At 39.4% G+C, this 16,772-nt stretch overlaps 5 non-coding genes across 5 annotated transcripts; all 5 read left to right on the top strand.

Annotated features, from left to right (window-relative positions):
- The first annotated feature begins 4,577 nt into the window (after nt 1-4,577).
- Nucleotides 4,578-4,650, top strand: TRNAR-UCG (transfer RNA arginine (anticodon UCG)). Its single transcript has one exon. It is a non-coding gene; the product is annotated as a tRNA-Arg (tRNA).
- A 1,751-nt stretch (nt 4,651-6,401) lies between these two features.
- On the top strand, nt 6,402-6,474 carry TRNAR-UCG (transfer RNA arginine (anticodon UCG)). Its single transcript has one exon. It is a non-coding gene; the product is annotated as a tRNA-Arg (tRNA).
- Nucleotides 6,475-8,226: 1,752 nt separating this feature from the next.
- TRNAR-UCG (transfer RNA arginine (anticodon UCG)) lies at nt 8,227-8,299 on the top strand. Its single transcript has one exon. It is a non-coding gene; the product is annotated as a tRNA-Arg (tRNA).
- Nucleotides 8,300-10,039: 1,740 nt separating this feature from the next.
- Nucleotides 10,040-10,112, top strand: TRNAR-UCG (transfer RNA arginine (anticodon UCG)). The gene has a single exon. It is a non-coding gene; the product is annotated as a tRNA-Arg (tRNA).
- A 1,752-nt stretch (nt 10,113-11,864) lies between these two features.
- TRNAR-UCG (transfer RNA arginine (anticodon UCG)) lies at nt 11,865-11,937 on the top strand. Its single transcript has one exon. It is a non-coding gene; the product is annotated as a tRNA-Arg (tRNA).
- Nucleotides 11,938-16,772: the final 4,835 nt, after the last annotated feature.

Genomic DNA, 16,772 nt, shown 5'->3' with positions numbered 1-16,772 from the left:
GTATTGTGATGTGGTTCTCTGACTGCTTCTGTCCACTTGCCAAAAGTTCCAAGGCCCTATGATAGCACAAAAACGGTAAGATTGAAGTGGTGGGTGCCGGAGGTTTAAAATGGTCAGTTTATTTAAAGACAGAAAAGTGAAACGAATGACTGCAGAAATACTGTATGTGGCCATGAACTGAGATGAAAGGATTATTTTGGAACTCTGTCTTGCAGATTACCCTCAATGCCGCAATGGATAGGGCACTACTCTCACAGACCAGGGTGTGTAAGTTTAAATCTATCTGAGGTGCACACCCTGAACTAATACATTTTTGCTGAAACCTAATCATATTGTTTACTCTTCCTCGTAGCAGCTTACCAGGGTGATAGTATATTGCAACAGAACCATTCCACTTTTTCACTGAAAAGAGTCATGCTGGTTACCCAAATGTGCAGCGTGTCATTTTATGCAGCTTTCTTTATTGAAATTAAACTTGGACTCACTTGAAATATTCTCTTTCAAAATGAATGTTTTGAGCTGCTGTCAATTTTATTTCTAGAGGTGGTGACAGGCTTTCAGGTACGTGCTTAGGTCAAGGCCCTGTTCATGTCACTTGTATAAGCTAATTCAGGGAGCAAATTAGCAAGTCAAGAAATGGGAAGTCTGAACTACTGTCAAAGCAGTTTCATTCTCTTTTCAAATAATCCAAAAATACCATTGCAGCATAAAACAGAGTATTCTATCAAAGAAGAAAGGAGGATTAACGGCAAAAAAGCACATCATAAGATATGAAACTTTGGAAATTATCTAGATATTGTTTGAAAAAACTCCTTTGATGGAAAGAAGATGAAGAACGGTATGGGATCCTGTCCTGCGCACCTGTAATTGATATGTTCCACATCCAATCATACCACCTAACCCTAAACAGCCAAACATATTGCAATCAGTGACCATGTGGCCTAATGGATAAGGCATCTCACTTCGGATCAGAAGATTGAGGGTTCGAGTCCCTTCGTGGTTGAGTCTTTTTCTCACAGCACCCAACTTTTCTTTACATACAAACTGGAGGCACACTCTTACAATACTCCTTTCACTCTCACTCATTAAGAAAGCCCAATGCAAACTGCACAATCAGTCACGTTATGCCTTCAGCATTGCTACTTTTCTGTCTTTCTGCCATACCAAAGTACCTCTTCATAAATGCCACTGATATGCAATACGTATGCAACAATATGACACAGCACAATCATTCTTAACAGCACTGTGGGTAGATGCAGTGCAGGGAGTGTGCGTGCAGAAATCAGAAACTATGCATGCGTAGAAACTCTATGATTTTCTCCAGGAATAATGCAAATTGTCCCTCAGAAAAAGGATAGTACTAGAGAAGAATCATAAAGGATTGACACAATTGATGCCTTTGCTGTTGCCCCAGTTGTGTAATCTGTCAAGGACTGGTCTCTTGCAGATTGAGGCACCTAGTTGCAATTGTGTGGTAAAAATCACCCTTACAACCATTTTTGCTATAAACTTGAGATCTTTCTGAGATACTATCTCACAGACTTCTTATGAATGAGGAACTCTGAAATTGTCACATTCCAATTTGTACGTCCTTAAAACTATGCTGGTTATTCAAATGGGCAGATTGTTTTTTAAATTCCTTTCTGTCTCGAGTTGTAGTTATATTGATACAGAGGCATAATTGTTGAATGATATATATTGGTTTGATTGAAATATGTTCGTAGAGGTGGTGATAGGCTTTCTGTGTCTGTCTGAGAGCAAGGACCGGTTAAAGTCTTTTTCCAAGAGCAGTTTGTTGTGAAAGGTATCAGGCAAAGGAGTATGTATTGTGATGTGGTTCTCTGACTGTTTCTGTCCACTTGCCAAAAGTTCCAAGGCCCTATGATAGCACAAAAACGGTAAGATTGAAGTGGTGGGTGCCGGAGGTTTAAAATGGTCAGTTTAATTAAAGACAGAAAAGTGAAACCAATGATTGCAGAAATACTGTATGTGGCCAAGAACTGAGATGAAAGGATGATTTTGGAACTCTGTCTTGCAGATTACCCTCAATGCCGCAATGGATAGGGCACTACTCTCACAGACCAGGGTGTGTAAGTTTAAGTCTATCTGAGGTGCACACCCTGAACTAATACATTTTTGCTGAAACCTAATCATATTGTTTACTCTTCCTTGTAGCAGCTTGACAGGGTGATAGTATATTGCAACAGAACCATTCCACTTCTTCACTGAAAAGAGTCATGCTGGTTACCCAAATGTGCAGCGTGTCATTTTATACAGCTTTCTTTATTGAAATTAAACTTGGACTCACTTGAAATATTCTCTTTCAAAATGAATGTTTTGAGCTGCTGTGAATTTTATTTCTAGAGGTGGTGACAGGCTTTCAGGTACGTGCTTAAGTCAAGGCCCTGTTCATGTCACTTGTATAAGCTAATTCAGGGAGCAAATTAGCAAGTCAAGAAATGGGAAGTCTGAACTACTGTCAAAGCAGTTTCATTCTCTTTTCAAATAATCCAAAAATACCATTGCAGAATAAAACAGAGTATTCTATAAAAGAAGAAACTAGGATTAACGGCAAAAAAGCACATCATAAGATATGAAACTTTGGAAATTATCTAGATATTGTTTGAAAAAACTCCTTTGATGGAAAGGAGATGAAGAACGGTATGGGATCCTGTCCTGCGCACCTGTAATTGATATGTTCCACATCCAATCATACACCTAACCCTAAACACCCAAACATATTGCAGTCAGTCACCATGTGGCCTAATGGATAAGGTGTCTGACTTTGGATCAGAAGATTGAGGGTTCGAGTCCTTTCGTGGTTGAGTCTTTTTCTCACAGCACCCAACTTATCTTTACATACAAACTGGAAACACACTCTTACAATACTCCTTTCACTCTCACTCATTAAGAAAGCCCAATGCAAACTCCACAATCAGTCACGTTATGCCTTCAGCAATGCTACTTTTCTGTCTTTCTGCCATACCAAAGTACCTCTTCATAAATGCCACGGATATGCAATACGTATACAACAATATGACATGGCACAATCATTCTTAACAGAACTGTGGGTAGATTCAGTGCAGGGAGTGTGTGCGTGCAGAAAGCAGAAACTATGCATGCGTAGTAACTCTATGATTTTCTCCAGCAATAATGCAAATTGTCCCTCAGAAAAAGGATAGTACTAGAGAAGAATCATAAAGGATTGACACAATTGATGCCTTTGCTGTTGCCCCAGTTGTGTAATCTGTCAAGGACTGGTCTCTTGCAGATTGAGGCACCTAGTTGCAATTGTGTGGTAAAAATCACCCTTACAACCATTTTTGCTATAAACTTGAGATCTTTCTGAGATACTATCTCACAGACTTCTTATGAATGAGGAACTCTGAAATTGTCACATTCCAATTTGTACGTCCTTAAAATTATGCTGGTTATTCAAAAGGGCAGATTGTTTTTTAAATTCCTTTCTGTCTCGAGTTGTAGTTATATTGATACAGAGGCATAATTGTTGAATGATATATATTGGTTTGATTGAAATATGTTCGTAGAGGTGGTGATAGGCTTTCTGTGTCTGTCTGAGAGCAAGAACCGGTTAACGTCTTTTTCCAAGAGCAGTTTGTTGTGAAAGGTATCAGGCAAAGGAGTATGTATTGTGATGTGGTTCTCTGACTGCTTCTGTCCACTTGCCAAAAGTTCCAAGGCCCTATGATAGCACAAAAACGGTAAGATTGAAGTGGTGGGTGCCGGAGGTTTAAAATGGTCAGTTTAATTAAAGACAGAAAAGTGAAACGAATGACTGCAGAAATACTGTATGTAGCCATGAACTGAGATGAAAGGATGATTTTGGAACTCTGTCTTGCAGATTACCCTCAATGCCGCAATGGATAGGGCACTACTCTCACAGACCAGGGTGTGTAAGTTTAAGTCTATCTGAGGTGCACACCCTGAACTAATACATTTTTGCTGAAACCTAATCATATTGTTTACTCTTCCTCGTAGCAGCTTGCCAGGGTGATAGTATATTGCAAAAGAACCATTCCACTTCTTCACTGAAAAGTGTCATGTTGGTTACCCAAATGTGCAGCGTGTCATTTTATACAGCTTTCTTTATTGAAATTAAACTTGGAGTCACTTCAAATATTCTCTTTCAAAATGAATGTTTTGAGCTGCTGTGAATTTTATTTCTAGAGGTGGTGACAGGCTTTCAGGTACGTGCTTAGGTCAAGGCCCTGTTCATGTCACTTGTATAAGCTAATTCAGGGAGCAAATTAGCAAGTCAAGAAATGGGAAGTCTGAACTACTGTCAAAGCAGTTTCATTCTCTTTTCAAATAATCCAAAAATACCATTGCAGCATAAAACAGAGTATTCAATAAAAGAAGAAAGGAGGATTAACGGCAAAAAAGCACAGCATAAGATATGAAACTTTGGAAATTATCTAGATATTGTTTGAAAAAACTCCTTTGATGGAAAGAAGATGAAGAACGGTATGGGATCCTGTCCTGCGCACCTGTAATTGATATGTTCCACATCCATTCATACCACCTAACCCTAAACACCCAAACATATTGCAGTCAGTGACCATGTGGCCTAATGGATAAGGCGTCTGACTTCGGATCAGAAGATTGAGGGTTCGAGTCCCTTCATGGTTGAGTCTTTTTCTCACAGCACCCAACTTATCTTTACATACAAACTGGAAACACACTCTTACAATACTCCTTTCACTCTCACTCATTAAGAAAGCCCAATGCAAACTGCACAATCAGTCACGTTATGCCTTCAGCATTGCTACTTTTCTGTCTTTCTGCCATACCAAAGTACCTCTTCATAAATGCCACGGATATGCAATACGTATACAACAATATGACATGGCGCAATCATTCTGAACAGAACTGTGGGTAGATTCATTGCAGGGAGTGTGTGCGTGCAGAAAGCAGAAACTATGCATGGGTAGAAGCTCTATGATTTTCTCCAGGAATAATGCAAATTGTCCCTCAGAAAAAGTATAGTACTAGAGAAGAATCATAAAGGATTGACACAATTGCTGCCTTTGCTGTTGCCCCAGTTGTGTAATCTGTCAAGGACTGGTCTCTTGCAGATTGAGGCACCTAGTTGCGATTGTGTGGTATAAATCACCCTTACAACCATTTTTGCTATAAACTTGAGATCTTTCTGAGATACTATCTCACAGACTTCTTATGAATGAGGAACTCTGAAATTGTCACATTCCAATTTGTACGTCCTTAAAACTCTGCTGGTTATTTAAATGGGCAGATTGTTTTTTAAATTCTTTTCTGTCTCGAGTTGTAGTTATTTTGATACAGAGGCATAATTGTTGAATGATATATATTGGTTTGATTGAAATATGTTCGTAGAGGTGGTGATAGGCTTTCTGTGTCTGTCTGAGAGCAAGGACCGGTTAACGTCTTTTTCCAAGAGCAATTTGTTGTGAAAGGTATCAGGCAAAGGAGTAAGTATTGTGATGTGGTTCTCTGACTGCTTCTGTCCACTTGCCAAAAGTTCCAAGGCCCTATGATAGCACAAAAACTGTAAGATTGAAGTGGTGGGTGCCGGAGGTTTAAAATGGTCAGTTTAATTAAAGACAGAAAAGTGAAACGAATGACTGCAGAAATACTGTATGTGGCCATGAACTGAGATGAAAGGATGATTTTGGAACTCTGTCTTGCAGATTACCCTCAATGCCGCAATGGATAGGGCACTACTCTCACAGACCAGGGTGTGTAAGTTTAAGTCTATCTGAGGTGCACACCCTGAACTAATACATTTTTGCTGAAACCTAATCATATTGTTTACTCTTCCTCGTAGCAGCTTGCCAGGGTGATAGTATATTGCAACAGAACCATTCCACTTCTTCACTGAAAAGAGTCATGCTGGTTACCCAAATGTGCAGCGTGTCATTTTATACAACTTCCTTTATTGAAATTAAACTTGGACTCACTTGAAATATTCTCTTTCAATATGAATGTTTTGAGCTGCTGTGAATTTTATTTCTAGAGGTGGTGACAGGCTTTCAGGTACGTGCTTAGGTCAAGGCCCTGTTCATGTCACTTGTATAAGCTAATTCAGGGAGCAAATTAGCAAGTCAATAAATGGGAAGTCTGAACTACTGTCAAAGCAGTTTCATTCTCTTTTCAAATAATCCAAAAATACCATTGCAGCATAAAACAGAGTATTCAATAAAAGAAGAAGGAGGATTAACGGCAAAAAAGCACATCATAAGATATGAAACTTTGGAAATTATCTAGATATTGTTTGAAAAAACTCCTTTGATGGAAAGAAGATAAAGAACGGTATGGGATCCTGTCCTGCGCACCTGTAATTGATATGTTCCACATCCATTCATATCACCTAACCCTAAACACCCAAACATATTGCAGTCAGTGACCATGTGGCCTAATGGATAAGGCGTCTGACTTCGGATCAGAAGATTGAGGGTTCGAGTCCCTTCATGGTTGAGTCTTTTTGTCACAGCACCCAACTTATCTTTACATACAATCTGGAAATACACTCTTACAATAATCATTTCACTCTCACTCATTAAGAAAGCCCAATGCAAACTGCACAATCAGTCATGTTATACCTTCAGCATTGCTACTTTTCTGTCTTTCTGCCATACCAAAGTACCTCTTCATAAATGCCACGGATATGCAATACGTATACAACAATATGTCATGGCACAATCATTCCGAACAGAACTGTGGGTAGACTCAGTGCAGGGAGTGTGTGCGTGCAGAAAGCAGAAACTATGCATGGGTAGAAGCTCTATGATTTTCTCCAGGAATAATGCAAATTGTCCCTCAGAAAAAGTATAGTACTAGAGAAGAATCATAAACGATTGACACAATTGCTGCCTTTGCTGTTGCCCCAGTTGTGTAATCTGTCAAGGACTGGTCTCTTGCAGATTGAGGCACCTAGTTGCAATTGTGTGGTAAAAATCACCCTTGCAACCATTTTTGCTATAAACTTGAGATCTTTCTGAGATACTATCTCACAGACTTCTTATGAATGAGGAACTCTGAAATTGTCACATTCCAATTTGTACGTCCTTAAAACTATGCTGGTTATTCAAATGGGCAGATTGTTTTTTAAATTCCTTTCTGTCTCGAGTTGTAGTTATATTGATACAGAGGCATAATTGTTGAATGATATATATTGGTTTGATTGAAATATGTTCGTAGAGGTGGTGATAGGCTTTCTGTGTCTGTCTGAGAGCAAGAACCGGTTAACGTCTTTTTCCAAGAGCAGTTTGTTGTGAAAGGTATCAGGCAAAGGAGTTTGTATTGTGATGTGGTTCTCTGACTGCTTCTGTCCACTTGCCAAAAGTTCCAAGGCCCTATGATAGCACAGAAACTGTAAGATTGAAGTGGTGGGTGCCGGAGGTTTAAAATGGTCAGTTTAATTAAAGACAGAAAAGTGAAACGAATGACTGCAGAAATACTGTATGTGGCCATGAACTGAGATGAAAGGATGATTTTGGAACTCTGTCTTGCAGATTACCCTCAATGCCGCAATGGATAGGGCACTACTCTCACAGACCAGGGTGTGTAAGTTTAAGTCTATCTGAGGTGCACACCCTGAACTAATACATTTTTGCTGAAACCTAATCATATTGTTTACTCTTCCTCGTAGCAGCTTGCCAGGGTGATAGTATATTGCAACAGAACCATTCCACTTCTTCACTGAAAAGAGTCATGCTGGTTACCCAAATGTGCAGCGTGTCATTTTATACAGCTTTCTTTATTGAAATTAAACTTGGAGTCACTTCAAATATTCTCTTTCAAAATGAATGTTTTGAGCTGCTGTGAATTTTATTTCTAGAGGTGGTGACAGGCTTTCAGGTACGTGCTTAGGTCAAGGCCCTGTTCATGTCACTTGTATAAGCTAATTCAGGGAGCAAATTAGCAAGTCAAGAAATGGGAAGTCTGAACTACTGTCAAAGCAGTTTCATTCTCTTTTCAAATAATCCAAAAATACCATTGCAGCATAAAACAGAGTATTCAATAAAAGAAGAAAGGAGGATTAACGGCAAAAAAGCACAGCATAAGATATGAAACTTTGGAAATTATCTAGATATTGTTTGAAAAAACTCCTTTGATGGAAAGAAGATGAAGAACGGTATGGGATCCTGTCCTGCGCACCTGTAATTGATATGTTCCACATCCATTCATACCACCTATCCCTAAACACCCAAACATATTGCAGTCAGTGACCATGTGGCCTAATGGATAAGGCGTCTGACTTCGGATCAGAAGATTGAGGGTTCGAGTCCCTTCATGGTTGAGTCTTTTTCTCACAGCACCCAACTTATCTTTACATACAAACTGGAAATACACTCTTACAATACTCCTTTCACTCTCACTCATTAAGAAAGCCCAATGCAAACTGCACAATCAGTCATGTTATGCCTTCAGCATTGCTACTTTTCTGTCTTTCTGCCATACCAAAGTACCTCTTCATAAATGCCACGGATATGCAATACGTATACAACAATATGTCATGGCACGATCATTCCGAACAGAACTGTGGGTAGACTCAGTGCAGGGAGTGTGTGCGTGCAGAAAGCAGAAACTATGCATGGGTAGAAGCTCTATGATTTTCTCCAGGAATAATGCAAATTGTCCCTCAGAAAAAGTATAGTACTAGAGAAGAATCATAAACGATTGACACAATTGCTGCCTTTGCTGTTGCCCCAGTTGTGTAATCTGTCAAGGACTGGTCTCTTGCAGATTGAGGCACCTAGTTGCAATTGTGTGGTAAAAATCACCCTTACAACCATTTTTGCTATAAACTTGAGATCTTTCTGAGATACTATCTCACAGACTTCTTATGAATGAGGAACTCTGAAATTGTCACATTCCAATTTGTACGTCCTTAAAACTATGCTGGTTATTCAAATGGGCAGATTGTTTTTTAAATTCCTTTCTGTCTCGAGTTGTAGTTATATTGATACAGAGGCATAATTGTTGAATGATATATATTGGTTTGATTGAAATATGTTCGTAGAGGTGGTGATAGGCTTTCTGTGTCTGTCTGAGAGCAAGAACCGGTTAACGTCTTTTTCCAAGAGCAGTTTGTTGTGAAAGGAATCAGGCAAAGGAGTATGTATTGTGATGTGGTTCTCTGACTGCTTCTGTCCACTTGCCAAAAGTTCCAAGGCCCTATGATAGCACAAAAACTGTAAGATTGAAGTGGTGGGTGCCGGAGGTTTAAAATGGTCAGTTTAATTAAAGACAGAAAAGTGAAACGAATGACTGCAGAAATACTGTATGTGGCCATGAACTGAGATGAAAGGATGATTTTGGAACTCTGTCTTGCAGATTACCCTCAATGCCGCAATGGATAGGGCACTACTCTCACAGACCAGGGTGTGTAAGTTTAAGTCTATCTGAGGTGCACACCTTGAACTAATACATTTTTGTTGAAACCTAATCATATTGTTTACTCTTCCTCGTAGCAGCTTGCCAGGGTGATAGTATATTGCAACAGAACCATTCCACTTCTTCACTGAAAAGAGTCATGCTGGTTACCCAAATGTGCAGCAACAGCTTTCTTTATTGAAATTAAACTTGGACTCACTTGAAATATTCTCTTTCAAAATGAATGTTTTGAGCTGCTGTTTATTTTATTTCTAGAGGTGGTGACAGGCTTTCAGGTACGTGCTTAGGTCAAGGCCCTGTTCATGTCACTTGTATAAGCTAATTCAGGGAGCAAATTAGCAAGTCAATAAATGGGAAGTCTGAACTACTGTCAAAGCAGTTTCATTCTCTTTTCAAATAATCCAAAAATACCATTGCAGCATAAAACAGAGTATTCAATAAAAGAAGAAGGAGGATTAACGGCAAAAAAGCACATCATAAGATATGAAACTTTGGAAATTATCTAGATATTGTTTGAAAAAACTCCTTTGATGGAAAGAAGATAAAGAACGGTATGGGATCCTGTCCTGCGCACCTGTAATTGATATGTTCCACATCCATTCATACCACCTAACCCTAAACACCCAAACATATTGCAGTCAGTGACCATGTGGCCTAATGGATAAGGCGTCTGACTTCGGATCAGAAGATTGAGGGTTCGAGTCCCTTCATGGTTGAGTCTTTTTGTCACAGCACCCAACTTATCTTTACATACAAACTGGAAATACACTCTTACAATAATCATTTCACTCTCACTCATTAAGAAAGCCCAATGCAAACTGCACAATCAGTCATGTTATACCTTCAGCATTGCTACTTTTCTGTCTTTCTGCCATACCAAAGTACCTCTTCATAAATGCCACGGATATGCAATACGTATACAACAATATGTCATGGCACAATCATTCCGAACAGAACTGTGGGTAGACTCAGTGCAGGGAGTGTGTGCGTGCAGAAAGCAGAAACTATGCATGGGTAGAAGCTCTATGATTTTCTCCAGGAATAATGCAAATTGTCCCTCAGAAAAAGTATAGTACTAGAGAAGAATCATAAACGATTGACACAATTGCTGCCTTTGCTGTTGCCCCAGTTGTGTAATCTGTCAAGGACTGGTCTCTTGCAGATTGAGGCACCTAGTTGCAATTGTGTGGTAAAAATCACCCTTGCAACCATTTTTGCTATAAACTTGAGATCTTTCTGAGATACTATCTCACAGACTTCTTATGAATGAGGAACTCTGAAATTGTCACATTCCAATTTGTACGTCCTTAAAACTATGCTGGTTATTCAAATGGGCAGATTGTTTTTTAAATTCCTTTCTGTCTCGAGTTGTAGTTATATTGATACAGAGGCATAATTGTTGAATGATATATATTGGTTTGATTGAAATATGTTCGTAGAGGTGGTGATAGGCTTTCTGTGTCTGTCTGAGAGCAAGAACCGGTTAACGTCTTTTTCCAAGAGCAGTTTGTTGTGAAAGGTATCAGGCAAAGGAGTATGTATTGTGATGTGGTTCTCTGACTGCTTCTGTCCACTTGCCAAAAGTTCCAAGGCCCTATGATAGCACAGAAACTGTAAGATTGAAGTGGTGGGTGCCGGAGGTTTAAAATGGTCAGTTTAATTAAAGACAGAAAAGTGAAACGAATGACTGCAGAAATACTGTATGTGGCCATGAACTGAGATGAAAGGATGATTTTGGAACTCTGTCTTGCAGATTACCCTCAATGCCGCAATGGATAGGGCACTACTCTCACAGACCAGGGTGTGTAAGTTTAAGTCTATCTGAGGTGCACACCCTGAACTAATACATTTTTGCTGAAACCTAATCATATTGTTTACTCTTCCTCGTAGCAGCTTGCCAGGGTGATAGTATATTGCAACAGAACCATTCCACTTCTTCACTGAAAAGAGTCATGCTGGTTACCCAAATGTGCAGCGTGTCATTTTATACAGCTTTCTTTATTGAAATTAAACTTGGAGTCACTTCAAATATTCTCTTTCAAAATGAATGTTTTGAGCTGCTGTGAATTTTATTTCTAGAGGTGGTGACAGGCTTTCAGGTACGTGCTTAGGTCAAGGCCCTGTTCATGTCACTTGTATAAGCTAATTCAGGGAGCAAATTAGCAAGTCAAGAAATGGGAAGTCTGAACTACTGTCAAAGCAGTTTCATTCTCTTTTCAAATAATCCAAAAATACCATTGCAGCATAAAACAGAGTATTCAATAAAAGAAGAAAGGAGGATTAACGGCAAAAAAGCACAGCATAAGATATGAAACTTTGGAAATTATCTAGATATTGTTTGAAAAAACTCCTTTGATGGAAAGAAGATGAAGAACGGTATGGGATCCTGTCCTGCGCACCTGTAATTGATATGTTCCACATCCATTCATACCACCTATCCCTAAACACCCTAACATATTGCAGTCAGTGACCATGTGGCCTAATGGATAAGGCGTCTGACTTCGGATCAGAAGATTGAGGGTTCGAGTCCCTTCATGGTTGAGTCTTTTTCTCACAGCACCCAACTTATCTTTACATACAAACTGGAAATACACTCTTACAATACTCCTTTCACTCTCACTCATTAAGAAAGCCCAATGCAAACTGCACATTCAGTCATGTTATGCCTTCAGCATTGCTACTTTTCTGTCTTTCTGCCATACCAAAATACCTCTTCATAAATGCCACGGATATGCAATACGTATACAACAATATGTCATGGCACGATCATTCCGAACAGAACTGTGGGTAGACTCAGTGCAGGGAGTGTGTGCGTGCAGAAAGCAGAAACTATGCATGGGTAGAAGCTCTATGATTTTCTCCAGGAATAATGCAAATTGTCCCTCAGAAAAAGTATAGTACTAGAGAAGAATCATAAACGATTGACACAATTGCTGCCTTTGCTGTTGCCCCAGTTGTGTAATCTGTCAAGGACTGGTCTCTTGCAGATTGAGGCACCTAGTTGCAATTGTGTGGTAAAAATCACCCTTACAACCATTTTTGCTATAAACTTGAGATCTTTCTGAGATACTATCTCACAGACTTCTTATGAATGAGGAACTCTGAAATTGTCACATTCCAATTTGTACGTCCTTAAAACTATGCTGGTTATTCAAATGGGCAGATTGTTTTTTAAATTCCTTTCTGTCTCGAGTTGTAGTTATATTGATACAGAGGCATAATTGTTGAATGATATATATTGGTTTGATTGAAATATGTTCGTAGAGGTGGTGATAGGCTTTCTGTGTCTGTCTGAGAGCAAGAACCGGTTAACGTCTATTTCCAAGAGCAGTTTGTTGTGAAAGGAATCAGGCAAAGGAGTATGTATTGTGATGTGGTTCTCTGACTGCTTCTGTCCACTTGCCAAAAGTTCCAAGGCCCTATGATAGCACAAAAACTGTAAGATTGAAGTGGTGGGTGCCGGAGGTTTAAAATGGTCAGTTTAATTAAAGACAGAAAAGTGAAACGAATGACTGCAGAAATACTGTATGTGGCCATGAACTGAGATGAAAGGATGATTTTGGAACTCTGTCTTGCAGATTACCCTCAATGCCGCAATGGATAGGGCACTACTCTCACAGACCAGGGTGTGTAAGTTTAAGTCTATCTGAGGTGCACACCCTGAACTAATACATTTTTGTTGAAACCTAATCATATTGTTTACTCTTCCTCGTAGCAGCTTGCCAGGGTGATAGTATATTGCAACAGAACCATTCCACTTCTTCACTGAAAAGAGTCATGCTGGTTACCCAAATGTGCAGCAACAGCTTTCTTTATTGAAATTAAACTTGGACTCACTTGAAATATTCTCTTTCAAAATGAATGTTTTGAGCTGCTGTTTATTTTATTTCTAGAGGTGGTGACAGGCTTTCAGGTACGTGCTTAGGTCAAGGCCCTGTTCATGTCACTTGTATAAGCTAATTCAGGGAGCAAATTAGCAAGTCAGGAAATGGGAAGTCTGAACTACTGTCAAAGCAGTTTCATTCTCTTTTCAAATAATCCAAAAATACCATTGCAGCATAAAACAGAGTATTCAATAAAAGAAGAAAGGAGGATTAACGGCAAAAAAGCACATCATAAGGAAATTATCTAGATATTGTTTGAAAAAACTCCTTTGATGGAAAGAAGATGAAGAACGGTATGAGATCCTGTCCTGCGCACCTGTAATTGATATGTTCCACATCCATTCATACCACCTAACCCTAAACACCCAAACATACTGCAGTTAGTGACCATGTGGCCTAATGGATAAGGCGTCTGACTTCGGATCAGAAGATTGAGGGCTCGAGCCCCTTCGTGGTTGAGTCTATCTCTCACAGCGCCCAACTTATCTTTACATACAAACTGGAGGCACACTCTTACAATACTCCTTTCACTTTCACTCTCACTCATTAAGAAAGCCCAATACAAACTGCACAATCAGTCACGTTATGCCTTCAGCATTGCTACTTTTCTGTCTTTCTGCCATACCAAAGTACCTCTTCATAAATGCCACAGATATGCAATACGTATGCAACAATATGACACGGCACAATCATTCTTAACAGAACTGTGGTTAGATGCAGTGCAGGGAGTGTGTGCGTGCAGAAAGCAGAAACTAGGCATGTGTAGAAACTCTATGATTTTCGTCAGGAATAATGCAAATTGTCCCTCAGAAAAAATATAGTACTGGATAAGAATCATAAAGGATTGACACAATTGCTGCCTTTGCTGTTGCCCCAATTGTGTAATCTGTCAAGGACTTGTCTCTTGCAGATTGAGGCACCTAGTTGCAATTGTGTGGTATAAATCACCCTTACAACCATTTTTGCTATAAACTTGAGATCTTTCTGAGATACTATCTCACATACTTCTTTTGAATGAAGAATTCTGAAATTGTCACATTCCAATTTGTACGTCCTTAAAACTCTGCTGGTTATTCAAATGGGCAGATTGTTTTTTAAATTCTTTTCTGTCTCGAGTTGTAGTTATATTGATACAGAGGCATAATTGTTGAATGATATATATTGGTTTGATTGAAATATGTTCGTAGAGGTGGTGATAGGCTTTCTGTGTCTGTCTGAGAGCAAGGACCGGTTAACGTCTTTTTCCAAGAGCAATTTGTTGTGAAAGGTATCAGGCAAAGGAGTATGTATTGTGATGTGGTTCTCTGACTGCTTCTGTCCACTTGCCAAAAGTTCCAAGGCCCTATGATAGCACAAAAACGGTAAGATTGAAGTGGTGGGTGCCGGAGGTTTAAAATGGTCAGTTTAATTAAAGACAGAAAAGTGAAACGAATGACTGCAGAAATACTGTATGTGGCCATGAACTGAGATGAAAGGATGATTTTGGAACTCTGTCTTGCAGATTACCCTCAATGCCGCAATGGATAGGGCACTACTCTCACAGACCAGGGTGTGTAAGTTTAAGTCTATCTGAGGTGCACACCCTGAACTAATACATTTTTGTTGAAACCTAATCATATTGTTTACTCTTCCTCGTAGCAGCTTGCCAGGGTGATAGTATATTGCAACAGAACCATTCCACTTCTTCACTGAAAAGAGTCATGCTGGTTACCCAAATGTGCAGCAACAGCTTTCTTTATTGAAATTAAACTTGGACTCACTTGAAATATTCTCTTTCAAAATGAATGTTTTGAGCTGCTGTTTATTTTATTTCTAGAGGTGGTGACAGGCTTTCAGGTACGTGCTTAGGTCAAGGCCCTGTTCATGTCACTTGTATAAGCTAATTCAGGGAGCAAATTAGCAAGTCAGGAAATGGGAAGTCTGAACTACTGTCAAAGCAGTTTCATTCTCTTTTCAAATAATCCAAAAATACCATTGCAGCATAAAACAGAGTATTCAATAAAAGAAGAAAGGAGGATTAACGGCAAAAATGCACATCATAAGGAAATTATCTAGATATTGTTTGAAAAAACTCCTTTGATGGAAAGAAGATGAAGAACGGTATGGGATCCTGTCCTGCGCACCTGTAATTGATATGTTCCACATCCATTCATACCACCTAACCCTAAACACCCAAGCATACTGCAGTTAGTGACCATGTGGCCTAATGGATAAGGCGTCTGACTTCGGATCAGAAGATTGAGGGCTCAAGCCCCTTCGTGGTTGAGTCTATCTCTCACAGTACCCAACTTATCTTTACATACAAACTGGAGGCACACTCTTACAATACTCCTTTCACTTTCACTCTCACTCATTAAGAAAGCCCAATACAAACTTCACAATCAGTCACGTTATGCCTTCAGCATTGCTACTTTTCTGTCTTTCTGCCATACCAAAGTACCTCTTCATAAATGCCACGGATATGCAATACGTATGCAACAATATGATACGGCACAATCATTCTTAACAGAACTGTGGTTAGATGCAGTGCAGGGAGTGTGTGCGTGCAGAAAGCAGAAACTAGGCATGTGTAGAAACTCTATGATTTTCGTCAGGAATAATGCAAATTGTCCCTCAGAAAAAATATAGTACTGGATAAGAATCATAAAGGATTGACACAATTGCTGCCTTTGCTGTTGCCCCAATTGTGTAATCTGTCAAGGACTTGTCTCTTGCAGATTGAGGCACCTAGTTGCAATTGTGTGGTATAAATCACCCTTACAACCATTTTTGCTATAAACTTGAGATCTTTCTGAGATACTATCTCACATACTTCTTTTGAATGAAGAACTCTGAAATTGTCACATTCCAATTTGTACGTCCTTAAAACTCTGCTGGTTATTCAAATGGGCAGATTGTTTTTTAAATTCCTTTCTGTCTCGAGTTGTAGTTATATTGATACAGAGGCATAATTGTTGAATGATATATATTGGTTTGATTGAAATATGTTCGTAGAGGTGGTGATAGGCTTTCTGTGTCTGTCTGAGAGCAAGAACCGGTTAACGTCTTTTTCCAAGAGCAGTTTGTTGTGAAAGGTATCAGGCAAAGGAGTATGTATTGTGATGTGGTTCTCTGACTGCTTCTGTCCACTTGCCAAAAGTTCCAAGGCCCTATGATAGCACAAAAACTGTAAGATTGAACTGGTGGGTGCCGGAGGTTTAAAATGGTCAGTTTAATTAAAGACAGAAAAGTGAAACGAGTGACTTCAGAAATACTGTATGTGGCCATGAACTGAGATGAAAGGATGATTTTGGAACTCTGTCTTGCAGATTACCCTCAATGCCGCAATGGATAGGGCACTACTCTCACAGACCAGGGTGTGTAAGTTTAAGTCTATCTGAGGTGCACACCCTGAACTAATACATTTTTGTTGAAACCTAATCATATTGTTTACTCTTCCTCGTAGCAGCTTGCCAGGGTGATAGTATATTGCAACAGAACCATTCCACTTCT

Source organism: Pleurodeles waltl, chromosome 4_1, assembly GCF_031143425.1.
Source record: "Pleurodeles waltl isolate 20211129_DDA chromosome 4_1, aPleWal1.hap1.20221129, whole genome shotgun sequence".
NCBI classification, from domain to species: Eukaryota; Metazoa; Chordata; class Amphibia; order Caudata; family Salamandridae; genus Pleurodeles; species Pleurodeles waltl.
Note: the sequence above shows the minus strand (reverse complement) of the source record. Positions and strands in the feature narration are given on the sequence as shown.